The following is a 16,025-nucleotide window of genomic DNA, read 5'->3' as shown; positions in this document are numbered from 1 at the left end:
AACAACAATGTGCAAGGTTTCAAATTTCCCCACATCCATGTCCATACTTGTTATTTTTTTGTTTGTATATCTTTTATAATAGCCATCCTAACAGATGTGAGGTGATATCTCATTGTTGGTTTGAATGGCATTTCCCTGATCATAATGTTATTGAGCACATTTTTCTATTTTTATTTAATCTTTTTTATATTTTTCCATTATCATTTACTCCGCTTATGCCCCCACGCTCACAATCACCACCTTGTTGTCCATGTCCATGAGTCTTTTCTCCTCTTTGCTCAATCCCTCCACCCCCTAACCCACCCACCCAGAGCTGTCAGCCTGCTCTCTATCTATGGTTTTGTCTCCATTTTTCTTGTTAATTCAGTTTGCTCAGTAGATTCCACATATGAGTGAAATCATGTGGTATTTGTTTTTCTCTGACTGGCTTATTTCACTTAGCATAGTGTTCTCCAGGTACATCCATACTTTTGCAAAGAGAAAATTTTCTTCTTTTTTATGGCTGAGTAGTATTCCATTTTATAAATGTCCCATAGTTGTTTGATCCACTGATCTACTGAGGGGCACTTGGGCTACTTCCATATGTTGATAATTGTAAATAAGGCTGCGATGACTATAGAGGTGCTTATGTTCTTTCAAATTAGTGTTTTGGATTCCTTTGGATATATTCCCAGAAATGGGATTGCTGGGTCAAAAGACAGATCCATTTTCAACTTTCCAAGGTATCTCGATACTGCTTTCCACAGTAGCTGCACAAGCCTGTATTCCCACCAGCAGTACTATAGGGTTCCCCTTTCTCCACATACTCGCCACCACCTGTTCTTTGTTGATTTGTTTATGGTGGCCATTCTGCCAGGTGTGAGATGGTATCTTATTGTGGTTTTAATGTGCATGCCCCTGATGATTAGTGATATTGAGCATCTTTTCATATGTGTATGTCCTCCTTAGAGAAGTGTCCATTCAGGTCCTTTACCCATTTTTTAACTGCTTTTTTTTTTTTTTGGTGTTCGGTTTTATAAGTACTTTATAACTTTTGGATATTAACCTAGAAAAAGCATTTGATAAAATCCAGCACCAATTTATGATCAAAACCTTCAGCAAAGTGGGAATAGAGAGAACGTAACTAAACATAATAAAGGCTGCATATGAGAAACCCACTGCCAGCATCATACTCAACAGGTAAAAACTACAAGCATTCACCTTAAGATCAGGAACAAGGCAGAGATATCCACTTTCACCTCTCTTATTCAACATAGTACTGGAAGTCCTAGCCACAGCAATCAGACAAGAAGAAGAAATAAAACATGCCCAAAATGGAAAGGAAGAAGTAAAACTGTCTGTATTTGCAGATGTGATACTGTACATAGAGAATCTCCAAAATCCCACCAAAAACTATTAGAACTGATCAATGAATTCAGCAAAGCAGCAGAATACAAAATTAATATCCAGCAATCACTTGCATTTTTATATGCCAGTAATGAACTAACAGAAAAGGAAATTAATAAAGCAATCCCATTCACAATGGCTACGAAAATAATAAAATACCTAGGAGTAAACCTAACCAAGGGTGTAACAGACCTGTACTTGGAGAATTATAAGACAATGAAGAAAGAAGTTGAAGAAGATACAGATAAGTGGAAGCACATACCCTGTTCATGGTTAGGAAGAATTAACATCGTTAAAATGTCCATACTACCCAAAGCAATCTATATATACAGTGCAATTATTATCAAGATTTCAATGTTGCATTTCACAGAACGAGAACAAATATTTCAAAAATTTATATGGAACTACAAAAATCCCTGCATAGCAATAAGGATCTTCACAAAGAGCAAAGTTGGAGGAATCCTGCTACCCAATATGAAACTATACTATAAGGTTATAGTGATCAAAACACCATGGTACTGGCATAAAAGAGATTCATAGATGAATGGAACCTAATAGAGAGCCCAGAAATAAACCCAACTTTATAGTCAATCAATATTCGACAGAGAAAGCAAGCACATACAGTGGGCTAAAGATAGTTTATTCAATAAATGGTGTTTTCAAAATTGGACACATATGTGCAGAAAAATGAAACTAGACCACTTTCTTATACTACACAGAAGAATAAATTCAAAATGAATAAAAGTTTACATGTTAGACCTTAAACCATAAAAATCCTAGAAGAAAGCATACACAGCAATGTCTTGGACATTGTTTGTAGAAGTTTTTGTCGGCTAAATCTCGCCAGGCTAGGGAAACAAAATAAGTGGGACTACATCAAACTAAAAAGTTTTTGCACAGCATAAGAAATCAACAAAATAAAAAGACAACCCACAGAATGGGAGACCACATTTGCCAGTACATTTGAGCACCTTTTTATTACGTACCTGTTGTCCATTTCTATGTCTTCTTTGTAGAAATGATATTCTAGTCCTTTGTCCATTTTTTTAAAGTAGGGTTTAATTTTTGCTATCACATTATAAGAGTTTCTCATATACACATTTTTTTAATCAACTCTCTATCAGATCTACAGTTTGCAAATATTTTCTTCCATTCTGGTTTTCTTTTTTTTTTTTTTTTTGTCCTTTCTCTTGATTGTTTTCTTGGCTATGCAGAAGCTTTTTAGTTTGATATAGCCTTATTTTTCTATTTATACTTTTGTTGCCTCTGCTTTTGGTGTTATACACATGAAATCATTGTCAAAACCAGTATCTTAAAACTCTTTGTGTATTCTTCTAGTAATTTTACAGCTTCATGTCTTATTCTAATATCTTTGATCTATTTAAGTTTATTTTTGTGTATGGTGCAAAGTTGAGGTCAATTTCCTTTTCTTTCTTTCTTCAGTTTCTTCTTTTTCTTTCTTTCTTTTTTTTTTTTTTTTTTCGGTATGTGGTATCTAGTTTTGCTAGTACCAGTTGTTGAAGAGGCTATTATTTATCTATCAAGTATTCCTGAACCCTTGACAGAGATCAGCTGACCATATATGCATAGGCTTATGTTGGGGTTCTCAATTCTATTCCACTGTACAGAATTGTCTTTATGCCAGTACCATACTGTTTTGATTACTTTAGGTTTGTAATAATTTTGAAATCAGAAGTGCGATTCCTTGACTTTTGTTCATTTATTTTCCTTAAGATTACTTTGGTTATTCTGGTGTATGACTGGAAAAAAAAAAACTTTTCAGGTTATTTTTCTATGAAGATGGTATTGAAAACCAATGCTCTGTACTATGGACAATACTTGATATTGTATGAATTTTATATTTTTGCCAGTGTCACAGATATGTGAAAAGGGTCTTAATTGCATGTTTTGGGCTTTTTTTTTTTTTTTTTTTTTGGTCTAGTAATGAAGTTGAGCCCCTTTGGACCCATCTGGGTCACTTTAGGACCGTTTGTGTTTCCTCTTCTGTGAATGCCTGACTGAGCCTTCTTCCATTTTTCCTTCATTGTGTTGCTTATCTTTTTCATGTTGACTTGCGTAAGTTCTTGATATATTTTAGAATAACATTCTCTTGTTCCTTATGTGTATTATGAATAGTAACCCATTTCTTTCTCTCTTTATCGCTCTCTTCCTTCCTCCCTCCCTCCCTCCCTTTCTGACTTCCTTCTTTCCTTTCTTTGAAAGGCGACACACATTTACTGAGACCCTGTGAGAAAGGAAAAGGGAACAATGACATCAGTAGAAGGAAGGCATTTCTAATGATGCAACTAGCCTAACAGCGATGCTAATTTTAAACAATGTTTTTAATTTTCAGTAGGTGGCCATCAGTCCTGCAGTCCTAATACCTGCTTTCTCGCTATTCTTGCAAACAAGTCTTTGAGGCATAGTGTAGGCTTAGGCCTTCTCCAAAGTCACCCTGCCTTGCTTTGACATCCCCAATGTTTGAGGAATAGGATGTGCAAGGCAATTCCTCGGGCATGGCAGCTCCAGCTCCATGTTAAAGTGGCTGCATTTGTTATTTCTCTTTGATGTTAGTTTTGTCTGTTCACCATTGCTGGGCACGGGACTGTTTTTTGCCTTTCGGCAATTGTGAAAAATGCTGCCATGAACACAGGCGTGCATGTTTGTTTGAGTCCCTGATTGAATCCTAGAAACTCCATTCCCTAGGAGATTGCTAGATTAAATGGTAATGCTATTTAACTTCCTTTTCTATTTTTTCTTCTTTTATTCCACCACCACTTTTCCCTGCCCCACCCACCCCCACCTCCCATCCTCAATACTTCCCCACTTTGGCTTGCCCATGGGTCTTTTATACATGTTCCTTGATTTGATGCTTCCCCTTATTTCCCTATTACCCCTGTCCCCTCTTCTCTCTCTTTACTATCAGTTTCTTTTTTTTTCTTTCAATGTTGATGGTTATATTTTCTTTGTTTGTTTGTTTTGTTGATTAGGTTCTGCTTATAGATGAGATCATATGGTGTTTGTCTTTCACCACCTGGTTTATTTCACTTAGAAAAATGCTCTCCAATTCAATCCATGCTGTAACAAACAGTAGGGACTCCTTTCTTTCTGCTGCATAGTATTGCATTGCAGAAACACACCATAGTTTTTTGTTCCACTCATTCACAGATGGACACTTAGGCTGTTTCCAGCACTTGCCTATTGTAAGTTGTGCTGCTGTGAACATTGGGGTGCATAGGTTCGTTTGAATTGATGTTTCAGGATTCCGAGGGTATAACCCCAAAGTGGAATTGCTGGGTCAAAGAGACAGTTCCATTTTTTTAGTTTTTTTGAGGAAATTCCATACTGTTTTCCACAGTAGCTGCACCAGTCTGCATTCCCACCAACAGCGTATAGGGTTCCCTTTTCTCCACAACCTCATCAGCACCTGTTTGTTGATTTGTTTATGATGGCATTCTGTCCGGTATGAAGTGGTATCTCATTGTGCTTTTAATTTGCATTTATCCGATGGCTAGTGATGCTGAGCATCCTTTCATATGTCTCTGGGCCCTGTGTATGCCCTCCTTGGAGAAGTGTCTGTTCAGGTTCCTTGCCCATTTTTTTATTGGATTGTTTGTCCCTAGAGTGGAGTCGTGTGAGTTCTTTATATATTTTGGAGCTCAAACCCTTGTCTGAGGTATCATTGGCAAAGATATTTTCCCATATGGTGGGTTCCCTTTTCATTTTGCTGATGTTTTCTTTGGTCATACAGAAGCCTTTTAATTTGTTTAAGCCCCATTTGTTTATTCTTTCCTGTATTTCCCTGGCTCTAGAGACATATCAGTGAAAATATTACTGGGTGGAATATCTGAGATTTTCTTGCCTATGTTCTCCCCTAGGATTATTATGGTGTTACAACTTATATTTAAGTATTGTATCCACCTTGAATTTATTTTCATGTATGGTGTAAGTTGGTGGTCAAGTCTCATTTTTTTGCATATAGCTCTCCAGCTCTCCCAACACCATTTGTTGAAGAGACTATTTTTACTTCATTTTATGTCCCTGCCCCCTTTGTCAAATACTAATTGACCATAGAGGCATGCGTTTATTTCTGGTCTGTCTATTCAGTTCCATTGATCTATGCTTCTGTTCTTATGCCACTACCAGACTGTTTTGATTACAGTGGCCTTCTAACCTAGGATTATTTTTCATAATTTCTGTTTCTGATATTTCATTGTTTGTATAAAAATGCATTCAATTTCTGAATATTCACTTTGTATTGCTGCTTTGCCAAGTTCACTTATTAAGTCGAGTAGTTTTTTGGTGCAGTCTATAGGGTTTTCTATGTACACTATCTCGCCATCTGCAAACACTGACAGTGTTACTTCCTCCTTTCCAGATGGGATGTCTTTTCTTTTTCTTGTCTGAAAAAGGAACAATACCTTGTCATATTCCTGATCTTAGTGGGAAAGCTTTTAGCTTTTGCTCATTGAGTAGGATGTTGGCTGTAGGTTTTTCTTATATAGCCTTTATAATGTTGAGATATGCTCCTCCTGTTCCCATTTTTCTGAGCATTTTTTAGAGTACATTGGTGCTGTACTTTACCAAATGCCCTTTCAGCATCTATCGATATGGTCATGTCATTTTTGTCTTTCCTTTTGTTTATGTGGTGTATTGTGTTTATTGGTTTTGAATATTGTACCATCTTTGCATCCCTGGGATGAACCCCGCTTAATCGTGGTGGATGATCTTTTTAATGTATTGCAGGATGTGGTTTGCCAATATTTCGTTGAGGATTTTAGCAACTATGTTCATCGGCTATATTGGACTGTAGTTTTCTTTCTTTGTTGTGTCTTTATCTGATTTTGAGAAGAAGATGATGCTGGCCTCATAAAAAGAGTTTCGGAGTCTTCCCTCTTCTTGGATCTTTTGGAATAGTTTGATAAGGGTAAGGGTTATCTCTTCCTTATTGTAGTTTATTGGCCTTTTCTTTTAGACTTTGTGTTTTTGTGTCTGGTGTTAGAAATTTCTTCCTGCACTAAGGTTATAGATATTCTTATATTTTCCTTTAAAAGTTTTAAAGAGGTTGTCATTTCTTTTTCAGTCTTTAATCTACCTAGAATTGATTTATGTGTATCCCTTGAGGACCAGGATCAATTTTATTTTTTTATATATGAATAACTATTTTTCCAGCATTACCTATAAAATCATTCATCTTTCCCCTAATTTTTATTATGGTGCTTCTGTCATATATCAGGATTCTAAGTGTAACTCTGTTTGGGGGGCTTAAATTTTAATATTTTGGCCTATTTGTGTATGCCTTTATCAATATCATGCATTCATTTATAATTATGTAATTACAGTAAGATTTGATATGTGATAGGGTAAGTCAGTCCCCGTTCTGGTTGTTCATCAGGAATGTGTTGACTACTATTCTCTCTTCATTCAGCCACATACATTTTATAATGAGCTTGTCAAGTTCCAACAATGGCAACAATTCTGTCAGTATTTGGCTGGGATTTCATAAGGAACCTGGACAAATTGGGGGGTTTTGAGGTCTGTATGATATTTTATTATTCCTATTCTTGAACATGGCATGTGTATCTTATAATTTACATCATTTTTAATGACTTTTAAAACCATTTTTACACCCTACTAATTTATCTCTTGTTCCATATTTTGGTTATTTTTAAGTTAAGTTAGGTATTATCTGTCTTGTTTAATGTGTTTTTGCTTAGATTTACTCACATATTTAAATTACGTGTACCTTTCCTCTTGAATGAGAGAACTTCCTTCTAGGTTTATATTACTTCTTACTGAAATGCATTTTTTTTAAGTACCCTTATGAGACTATCATCATAATAAACAGTTTTTATTTGATAATGCATTTATTCCATCCCTGTTGAAAGATATTTTCAATGGATGTTTAATTCTAGTTTGCAAATTATCTTCTCTCAGTAGTATGAAAAATGTTATTTCATCATATTTGGTTTTCATTGTTGTTAGGCAAGCTGTAATTGTAAGTTAACATTCCTTGCCAGTAACCTCTTTTATATTTTGATCTTCTTTTTGCCTTGGTGTTCTATAATCTCATTACAATGTGTCTTGGTATACATATTTCTATTATTCATCCTTCTTTTTATCCTCATTCATTTGGCTTCCTGAATTTAAAGATTGTTCTGTTTCATGAATCCTGAAAAAAGTATTAGCTCTTTTTATATAGAATATTATCTCTCTCCCCTATGCTCTCTATTCTTGCTTTCAATAAGTCCAGTTGAGCGTATTTTAAATATTTTCACTCTGATCTTTTTTTTGTCCATTTATTTTCACATTTCTTTTATTTTTTTGCCTATATGTATCACATTCCACTGTTTTTTTTTTTCAGGCTTTTCTTCCAACTTATTAATTGTTTTATGATTTGTGCCTGTCTTTTTTGCTTTATCTATTCAATGCATTTCTAATGTTAATTATTATATTTCTTTTATCTAGAGAACCTTTGGCTTTCAAATAGTATACCTTACATCTTTGTAGGCTTAATTCTGTTGCTCATTTTTACCAACTCTCACTAATGTTTGCTTCTTCCTGAGTTATCTGTATTTTTATATTGTGAACTAATGATTGCTGTATCTTTAGCTGTGAAAAGACTTTAAAACTGAAGTTTAAAGGTACTCTCTTTCTTGGGAATTTGTATGAAGTACTGCCAGTTGTCGGGGAGCATTACTGAAGAGTAATAATTTGAAATTGTCAGCATAATTTTTAACAGCTAGATGATTTGTATAGTGGCCAAAAACCCACACAGGAGCTGTCTTGCAGTTAGAGGATTTCAGAAGAGAAACCCTTTACCCCCAATCCCAGAGTCAAGGCAAAAGCAGACAAGATTCAGTACTCTTTTCCTCTGTGGATGGGCTTTGTGTTTTCCTCAAGGTAAGTCATTCACTGAGGATATTATCCTTTGGGGTTATAGATTTACATAATGAACTGAATTTGTCCTATTACCTTGTCAAAAGTCTAAGCTCTATGCACCATCTTATGCTTGAGAACCATTAATGCTATAAACTGTAGCCCAATAGAGATAGGAATTGGTAGATGTGCCTAGGGCAGTCTTGACCTTAAGCATTTAGTTATGTCTCTGGACTAGTGTTGTCTTTTTATTTTCCTTGAGGGGATGGGGAAAATTTGGGGATTTTTCTTAATTTCGTGTAAGATAGCTTTTCAGCTAAATGTACTTTGAAAGAGTTTTATGTGCTCTGTAAACTGGGAGTCACTAGTCAATATGACTACTCAATTGACTAGGGCATCTACTTATCTAGACAAATAAGTCTTTTCTAAAGTATCTCTCAATGACTCTTTTTTTGGAAAGCTGCGAGAAATGCATTTGACACTGCTAATCTGCCGCTGTGTTCATGTCAGTGTATTTTAATTTTCACAGATGCTAAATTTTGTTGCTGTTTAGTTTAAAAACATGTTGTCAGCTTGACATGGATGCATGATGTGTCAAAATGTCCAGTGCATTATGAAAGTTTCATATTGACTTTCTTATTCTTTAATGGACAGGATAATTGTATAATTTGTTTTTGATTACCAAATATAACAAGTACTTATATGAAAACAGAGAATACTTAATAATAGTCAATCATGTATGACAGTCTCTATTACAGATCATCTGAACTAATTGAAATGATTTATTGGTACGATAATAATCTCAGAGATTCAAGACGGCTTGTGTGTTTGTGTGTGGATTGTTTTTGTAGACAGTGAAGCGTTTCTACCTCTGAATCCACAGTGTGGCATTCTGATGTAGCATATTTCTCTTAATTGAATGGACATTCTGTTAGCATGCTACTTTTCATAGTCTGCATGGAATTGTATCTTTTTATAAACCTAAACAAAAATCACGGAAGAGAATCACTGAATTCTTAAAGTGGAAATGATTGTGTATAGTATTAGCATACACCCCTGTATACTTGAATGACATTTCCAGATTGTCTTTGGGGTAGTCCACATAAAGTTAGTTGCGTTCTTCAAACTCTATAGTTATTCTAGATAGGTATCTTGACTGTTGAGTTAGGATTCAGGTTTGGAAATATCTATATATAATACTTCATGGTAGTGCATCTTTGCATTTGTTTGTGGCAGTTTGTCACGATCATTATGAAGTGCTATTTAAAGAGAGTGGAGTATAGTGTAAACAGGATATTGTACACCTATCAACTATTTTAGCTAATACAACTATATTATGTATCTGAGGATATCAGTGTGGCCTCTTGTAATGAAAAGATATTTGATGTTTTATTTAAAATATGCTAATTTAAATACATGAAAGATATATAATTTATAAAAAATATTAATAACATGATGCCACTTATACCTAGGAAGAGCATAGTCTATTTAGACATAGGCATACATACATCATATGCTATTCAATGTTCATAATGAGTCATTCATTCTGCACTATATTTTTTAATTCTTAAAATCACCTTTAAGGTTTAATAAGATTTCTGATTTTTATTTCCAAGTATAAAGTGAGACAAACAAAATAGAAACTAATTAGCATCAAAGAAATACTTTCAGTAACTGTTTTTAGGTTAAGTATAAATCATATAAATTATTTTAGTAAACAATACATTTCTTCTGCAAATAGAATTATGATTTTAATGGGAGTTGAATTTCTTATGTACCAAGTAGTCACATTTTTTCCTTTATAATTATAGAAGCTGAAAATATGTCTCTGATTTCCATTAGTCTAGTACATAATTAGAACACTTTAAATAATTTAACTGAATTTAAATTAAGAAACATTTTGATGCTATGTGACTTTCCTGGCCCAGATTTTTGGCTGTAGAATGTGAAAGAATGGTTAAAACCAGAAGAGGTTTTGATGGGAAACATCATCAAAACTTGTGATTGTGAGTGATCGTGGACACTTTAAAAGCTTAGAAAATGGATAGGATGCCAGTCTCATTGGAAGAATGGGGCCCTTGGGAGAAGCTGATAAGAGGAAGGGGTCAGTGAGGATGAATTCTTCTTTAGATTTGTTCAATGGGAGTAAGTAATAGGGCATCTGGGTGGGGCTTTCAATTAGAAACATGGAAGTCGAGCTTGGGTAAGAGTAGTGAGGGCAGGAACTATTCATTTGGCGTTATTAGCACTGAATTGATACTGATCCCGGAAGAGTCCATGAGCCTTTTAGGGAACTGAGTTAATTACTATTAAGTCTCAGAATTTAGCATAATTTCTTTAGGAAAAGTTTTCCTTCCTAAACCAAGTTGCACATTAAATAGGTAGGAAAGTTTTCTAAAGGCTGTCTCTTAGTAACATACAGCTGTTAATATCCCAAGGCCGAATTTGCCCATCACAATTTCAATGCTCGTATGTCCTTTTGTCAACTGATATTTTTTGAAAGAAGTGGCTCCCTGAAGAGGGCTAGAAGATCTGCCCCTGAATTTTTGTCCAGCGAAGCAGCATTTTAACATACTCTACTGAGCTCATGGAGTCTATTTTAAGAGTTACAAAAATGTTAGGAATGTCAAACTAAAAGGAGAGAATTGCAGCATGACCACCTGACAAGAAATGCATTTTGGATAAATGGAAATTCAAATTACTGTCAGTCATATGTTGATTATGGGTTCCACATTGTAGGCAGGTGTATACATGGCCCTTTGTACCTGTAATCTTTGTGAGGGCCAGCTCTCCAGGGCTTAACATGGTGGTAATTACATGGTTGGTAACCAGTATATATTAGCTGAGTGGATGGGTGAAACACAACATAAGTATAGAACTAGACGTGGCATCAACATTTTTTTTTCCATTTAATTCAAAACAAAGAACAGGAACACATGGATGTGATACTGGAAAATTACACACACTTAATTTAAGAAATGTGACTTAGAAGTGTTTAAGAACTTATAATAGTTAAGGGTTTGAGTTTTTGACCAGGCAAAATGGGGAAGGTTTGTATTAAGATCGCAGGGATTTAGCCAAGACGTTGGGGAAACATTTCTTATCTGGATTTTTAGAAAAAAAAATAAAAATGTGTCAACATAACTAAAAACCATACTGTTTTAGTCATCACCGAGTGGTTCAGTTGGTTACAGCATCACACCATACACCAAAAGGTTGCAGGTTCAATCCCCAGTCAGGGCACATGCCTAAGTTGAGGGTTCGAACCCTTGTATGGCCACATACAGGGGTCAATCAATCGATGTTTCTCTCTTACATCGATGTTTATCTCTCTGTTCCTCTCTCTCTAAAATCAATAAAAAACATCTTCAGGTGAGAATTAAAAATAAAATCATGCATATATAATATATAATTTTGTATATATGATATAATGTATTTTAAAAAGAAGAAATAACCTAGAGTGGTGGCATGTTAGGGGTAGAGGGATTGAGCAAAAAGGAAAAAGGACTCATGGACATGGGCAACCATGTGGTGATTGCTGAGTGTGGGGGATGAAAGGGGACTAAATAGTATTGAAAAAAAAATAAAATTAAATAAAAATTTAAATTAAATTAAATTAAAAATAAAATAAACATCTTAAAGAAATAATTTAAAAATAATAATATTTTTAAAAGAAATATTGACTCCTATCCATATATGTGGGGAATGATAGACTTAATCACAGTGAACCTGACTCTGCTCCCCTATTACTAAAATGACTTAATGAGATATAATACAAAAAAGAAAGGTTCTGTTTTGGCAAGAAGGAAAGGGCATTATGGTTCAGCACTTTCAAACTAACCTTAAAGGGTGCAATTAACATTTAAAGGAACTAAAGTTTTGGAAGTATTATAGAGTAATTGCACAAATGTAAAAAGTAGTTAAAAGCCCATTATCTGTTAGGGGAATTTCCTTCAGAGAGCAGTGACAGTCATCAGAAAGTGAATCCATGATGCATAAAAGATGAAGAAAAATCTGCCCGTTTGGTAACATAGTTATTGCTTGCCTCTTGGTTGTTTTCTTTGGGAATTTCAGCTCATTGCCATTTTCAAGGATGAAACTTTCATACTGACCCAGAATTGATCTTTCAAACACAGGTCTTGACATATTTGAAAGAAACTGCTCAGTAATAAGCAAGAGCAGTGGGAGGGAGAAATGCAAGGGCATATTTGCCTATCAGAGCCTAGTTTGTTAGAATCTAAGTTGTATTAAAAAATTATCAGTTCTAGCTTCTGCTTTTATGAAGAGCTTTTCCCTTACATTGTAGAGGGTGTCTGAACTCATCTTTGCAATTTATTTAGAGAATAAATATATATATATATATATATATATATATATATATATATATATATATATATGCAATGGTAGTTATCAATTAGGAACCTAAAGTCAAAAGCTATTTTTTTTGCCCTTTCAGGAATTTGACTCTTTTTTAAAGTCCCTAGATTAGATGTTTCTAGGTGTGTCAGGGAATAATGTACACATCCCATGATTTGTGTCGGTTTCCTTGTAGTAGCTGTGGGGTAATTTCTCTCATTTTCTGTTTTGAACCATCTCTGAGAGACAAGTGTAAACAGAGGCAGGGAGCTTCCCATTGGGCACAGCTGGTGTGTACTGAATCCCTGTTGCTGCCAAAGGTATGGGGTGTTCTGTGGTGTTCTCTGGCGAAGTGTAGAGATGTGCTTCTTCCTTTTTCTCCTTTTTAAACATACTTGATTAGAGGGTACCCAAGCAGTGCCTATCACATAGCTTTCCTTTCCACAGCACCCAGATATATGACTGTGTGGGTAGACCATGCTTGGAGACACATCCATGAAATAAATATGCTGTACTCAGAATCACCCCTATCCTTTCCACAATGCAGGCTTTTTTTTCCAATGGACATAGCCTGATCCTGGGGTACACACTGCCCTTTCATTACACAGGAGACTTCTCTCCCAGGAGGCCTCTTACTCCACCGTACAAATAGACTTCTGGCAGATTCCTTGGTCTGTCCACATTAGTCTCAAACTGCGCCTTGAATACCTCCATTTTCTCATTGTTTTCTCTTGATATGATTTTGATTTGTAGTTGAAGGAGAGTAGAGGGAAATAAGTAGTTCTATGTCTTTCTTTTGTCTTCTTAACCTCCTTCCTCCTCTATTCAGGAAATTATGGGCATGAGAACATTAATGCTCCATCTTAAACTACATCTTTGTCTATAAAGTTTAGTATCTATGCACATATGTAAAAATAGGTATATTTAAGCATTGGCTGTGATAGCCACTTGCAACATGGTATTAGAGGTAGCTAACTCATTCAGCAATGAGTGGTGTAAGTAATCAGTGCCTGTTACATGTGTGACAGAATGAGTTTTATTCCTAAACTTATTTGCAAATAGAAACTACTAAACACCGGCACTTATATCAGCTTGTAACGTGGTCATAAAATTGTGTCCAGACTCAGAATACATCTGAGCCCACTGAATGTGTTAAATATTTCATATAGCTGAACAGAGAAAGAAAACATATGTCACCTACTAGGGAGCTGACATCCCAAAAATTAGTTAACAGGTTCCCTAGGTGGAAGAAAAACAAAAGAACACCTTTCACATTCTGACCTAAAATTCTATTTTAAGCTTGATTCATTCTCTGATACTTTTATTCACAGTTAACGTTGAGATGGAAAGTTTAAAATATGTGAAATTGATATATTTTTGTACTTTTAATAATGTTCTTTATATTTCCAATTTAGTTTCCCAGTAATAAATATTATGCAAGTTGCCAAAATGATTATTTATTTTTCTTAATAACATACTCAGGAAACATCCCATTAACAGAAAAAAAATTACAAAACAATTGAATAATTTACATACAACCAAAATATTCAGAAAAAGTGGAAATAAAACCTTGGTATTCACTTCAATTTTATTATATAAAATATAATGATATTAGTGAAGTAAAATAATGGATGCTCTTAATTTCATTTGATTATAGGTGTATGTTGTTATATCAATATCAGTATTTCTTTAAAATGAGAAGCCATGATATTTGAAATATTTAGTCTGATTAGTTACACAATGGGTTCCATTGTAGGTCTAAAGCTTAATGGAAGTGGAAATGGAAAATTGAGTGATATGGGACACAAAATAAATGGAGAGAACAAAAACAAACAGTAGAACATAATACAGCTTTTCCCCCCTGAACCTTATGCTATATATCGCCTACTCAGTATTTTTAATGTGGAAAATCTGTAACATAAAATGTATCACTTACTCATTTTTAAGTGTACAGTTTGCATTAAGTATATGTACATTGTTGTTGAACCATAACTACTATTTCCAGACTTTTTCATCATCCCAAACAGAAACAATGCACATTTTAAGCAGCAACTCCCCATTCTCCTCTGCCCCCAAGCCCTGGTAACCTCTCTTCTACTGTCTTTAAGAATGTGTCTCTTCAACAAGTGCTGGTGAGGTTGTGGAGAAAAGGGGACCCTAGTACACTGTTGGTGGGAATGCAGACTGGTGCGGTCACTCTGGAAAACAATATGGAATTTCCTCAAAAAGTAAAAATGGAACTGCCTTTTGACCCAGTAATTCCACTGCTCGGATTACACTCTAAGAATCCTGAAACACTATTCAAAAGAACATGTGCACCCCAATGTTCATAGCAGTACAATTTACAATAGCCAAGTGCTGGAAGCAACCTAAGTGCCCATTAGTAAATGAGTAGATAAAAAATATATGGTACATTCACACAGTGAAATACTACACAGAAGAAAGAAAGAAGGAGCACATACCCTTCACAACAGCATGGATGAACCTGGAGAGCATTGTGCTAAATGAAATAAGCCAGGGGGCGAAAGACAAATACCATACGATGTTACCTATAAGTAGAACCTAATCAACAAAACATACAGACAAGCAAAATATAACCAGAGGCATTGAAATAAAGAACAAAGTAAGTAACCAGAGGAGGAGAGAGAGAGGGATAATGGGGGAAAATAGGGGAAAAGTCGTCAAGGAACATGTATAAAGGACACATGGACAAAGACAATGGGGGTAGTTTCAAGGATGGGGGGTGGGAATGGGTAGGGTGGGGGGAAGTGGTGGGGGGAAATGGAGGCAAGTATGCTTGAAAAGCAATTTAAAAAAATTTGTCTCATGTAGATACCATGGATAAGTGGATTCATACAATAGTTGTCCCATTGTGTCTATCTTTCATGGTCCATGGATGATTTAGCATGTACCAAAGCTTCATTTTCTGACAATAATATTTTTGTATGTATAGACCACACTTTATTAATTTATATGTTGTCAGACAAATGGGTTGTTTCCACCTTCTGGGAATTGAATATGATACTATGATTGTTTTTGTACAAGTATTTGTTTGAGACACCGTTTTCAGCTTTTTTTTGTTTTATCCCAGGGATTGAATTGTGTGCTCATATGGTAATTCTATGTTTAATTATTGAAAAACCGCCAAATTGTTTTAAGAAGTGGCTGAACAATGTTATATTCTAGCCATCAATGCATGAGGATTCCTATCATTCCACATACTCACCAACAATTGATATCCGCCCCCCACTTTTTAATAATGACCATTCTAGTGGGTATGAAATGGTATCACATTGTGGGTACTTTTAAAAATGTTACCATAAATGGAATTGTTTTATTAATTTCCTTTTAGATTATTCTTTGCAAGTGCATAGAAATGCAACTAACTGATTTTTGTGTGCTGA

The 16,025-nt window shown here is 35.0% G+C and overlaps 1 protein-coding gene across 2 annotated transcripts in view; it reads left to right on the top strand.

Moving 5' to 3' along the window:
* The window catches only part of DIAPH2 (diaphanous related formin 2), a 908,710-nt gene that overhangs the window by 384,105 nt on the left and 508,580 nt on the right, over positions 1-16,025 (top strand). The gene's annotated exons all lie outside the window — the stretch shown is intronic.

The sequence above is a fragment of the Pteronotus mesoamericanus genome, unplaced genomic scaffold, assembly GCF_021234165.1.
Source record: "Pteronotus mesoamericanus isolate MK-2021 breed Mesoamerican mustached bat unplaced genomic scaffold, CSHL_Meso_final scaffold_12, whole genome shotgun sequence".
Lineage (NCBI taxonomy): Eukaryota > Metazoa > Chordata > Mammalia > Chiroptera > Mormoopidae > Pteronotus > Pteronotus mesoamericanus.
Note: the sequence above shows the minus strand (reverse complement) of the source record. Positions and strands in the feature narration are given on the sequence as shown.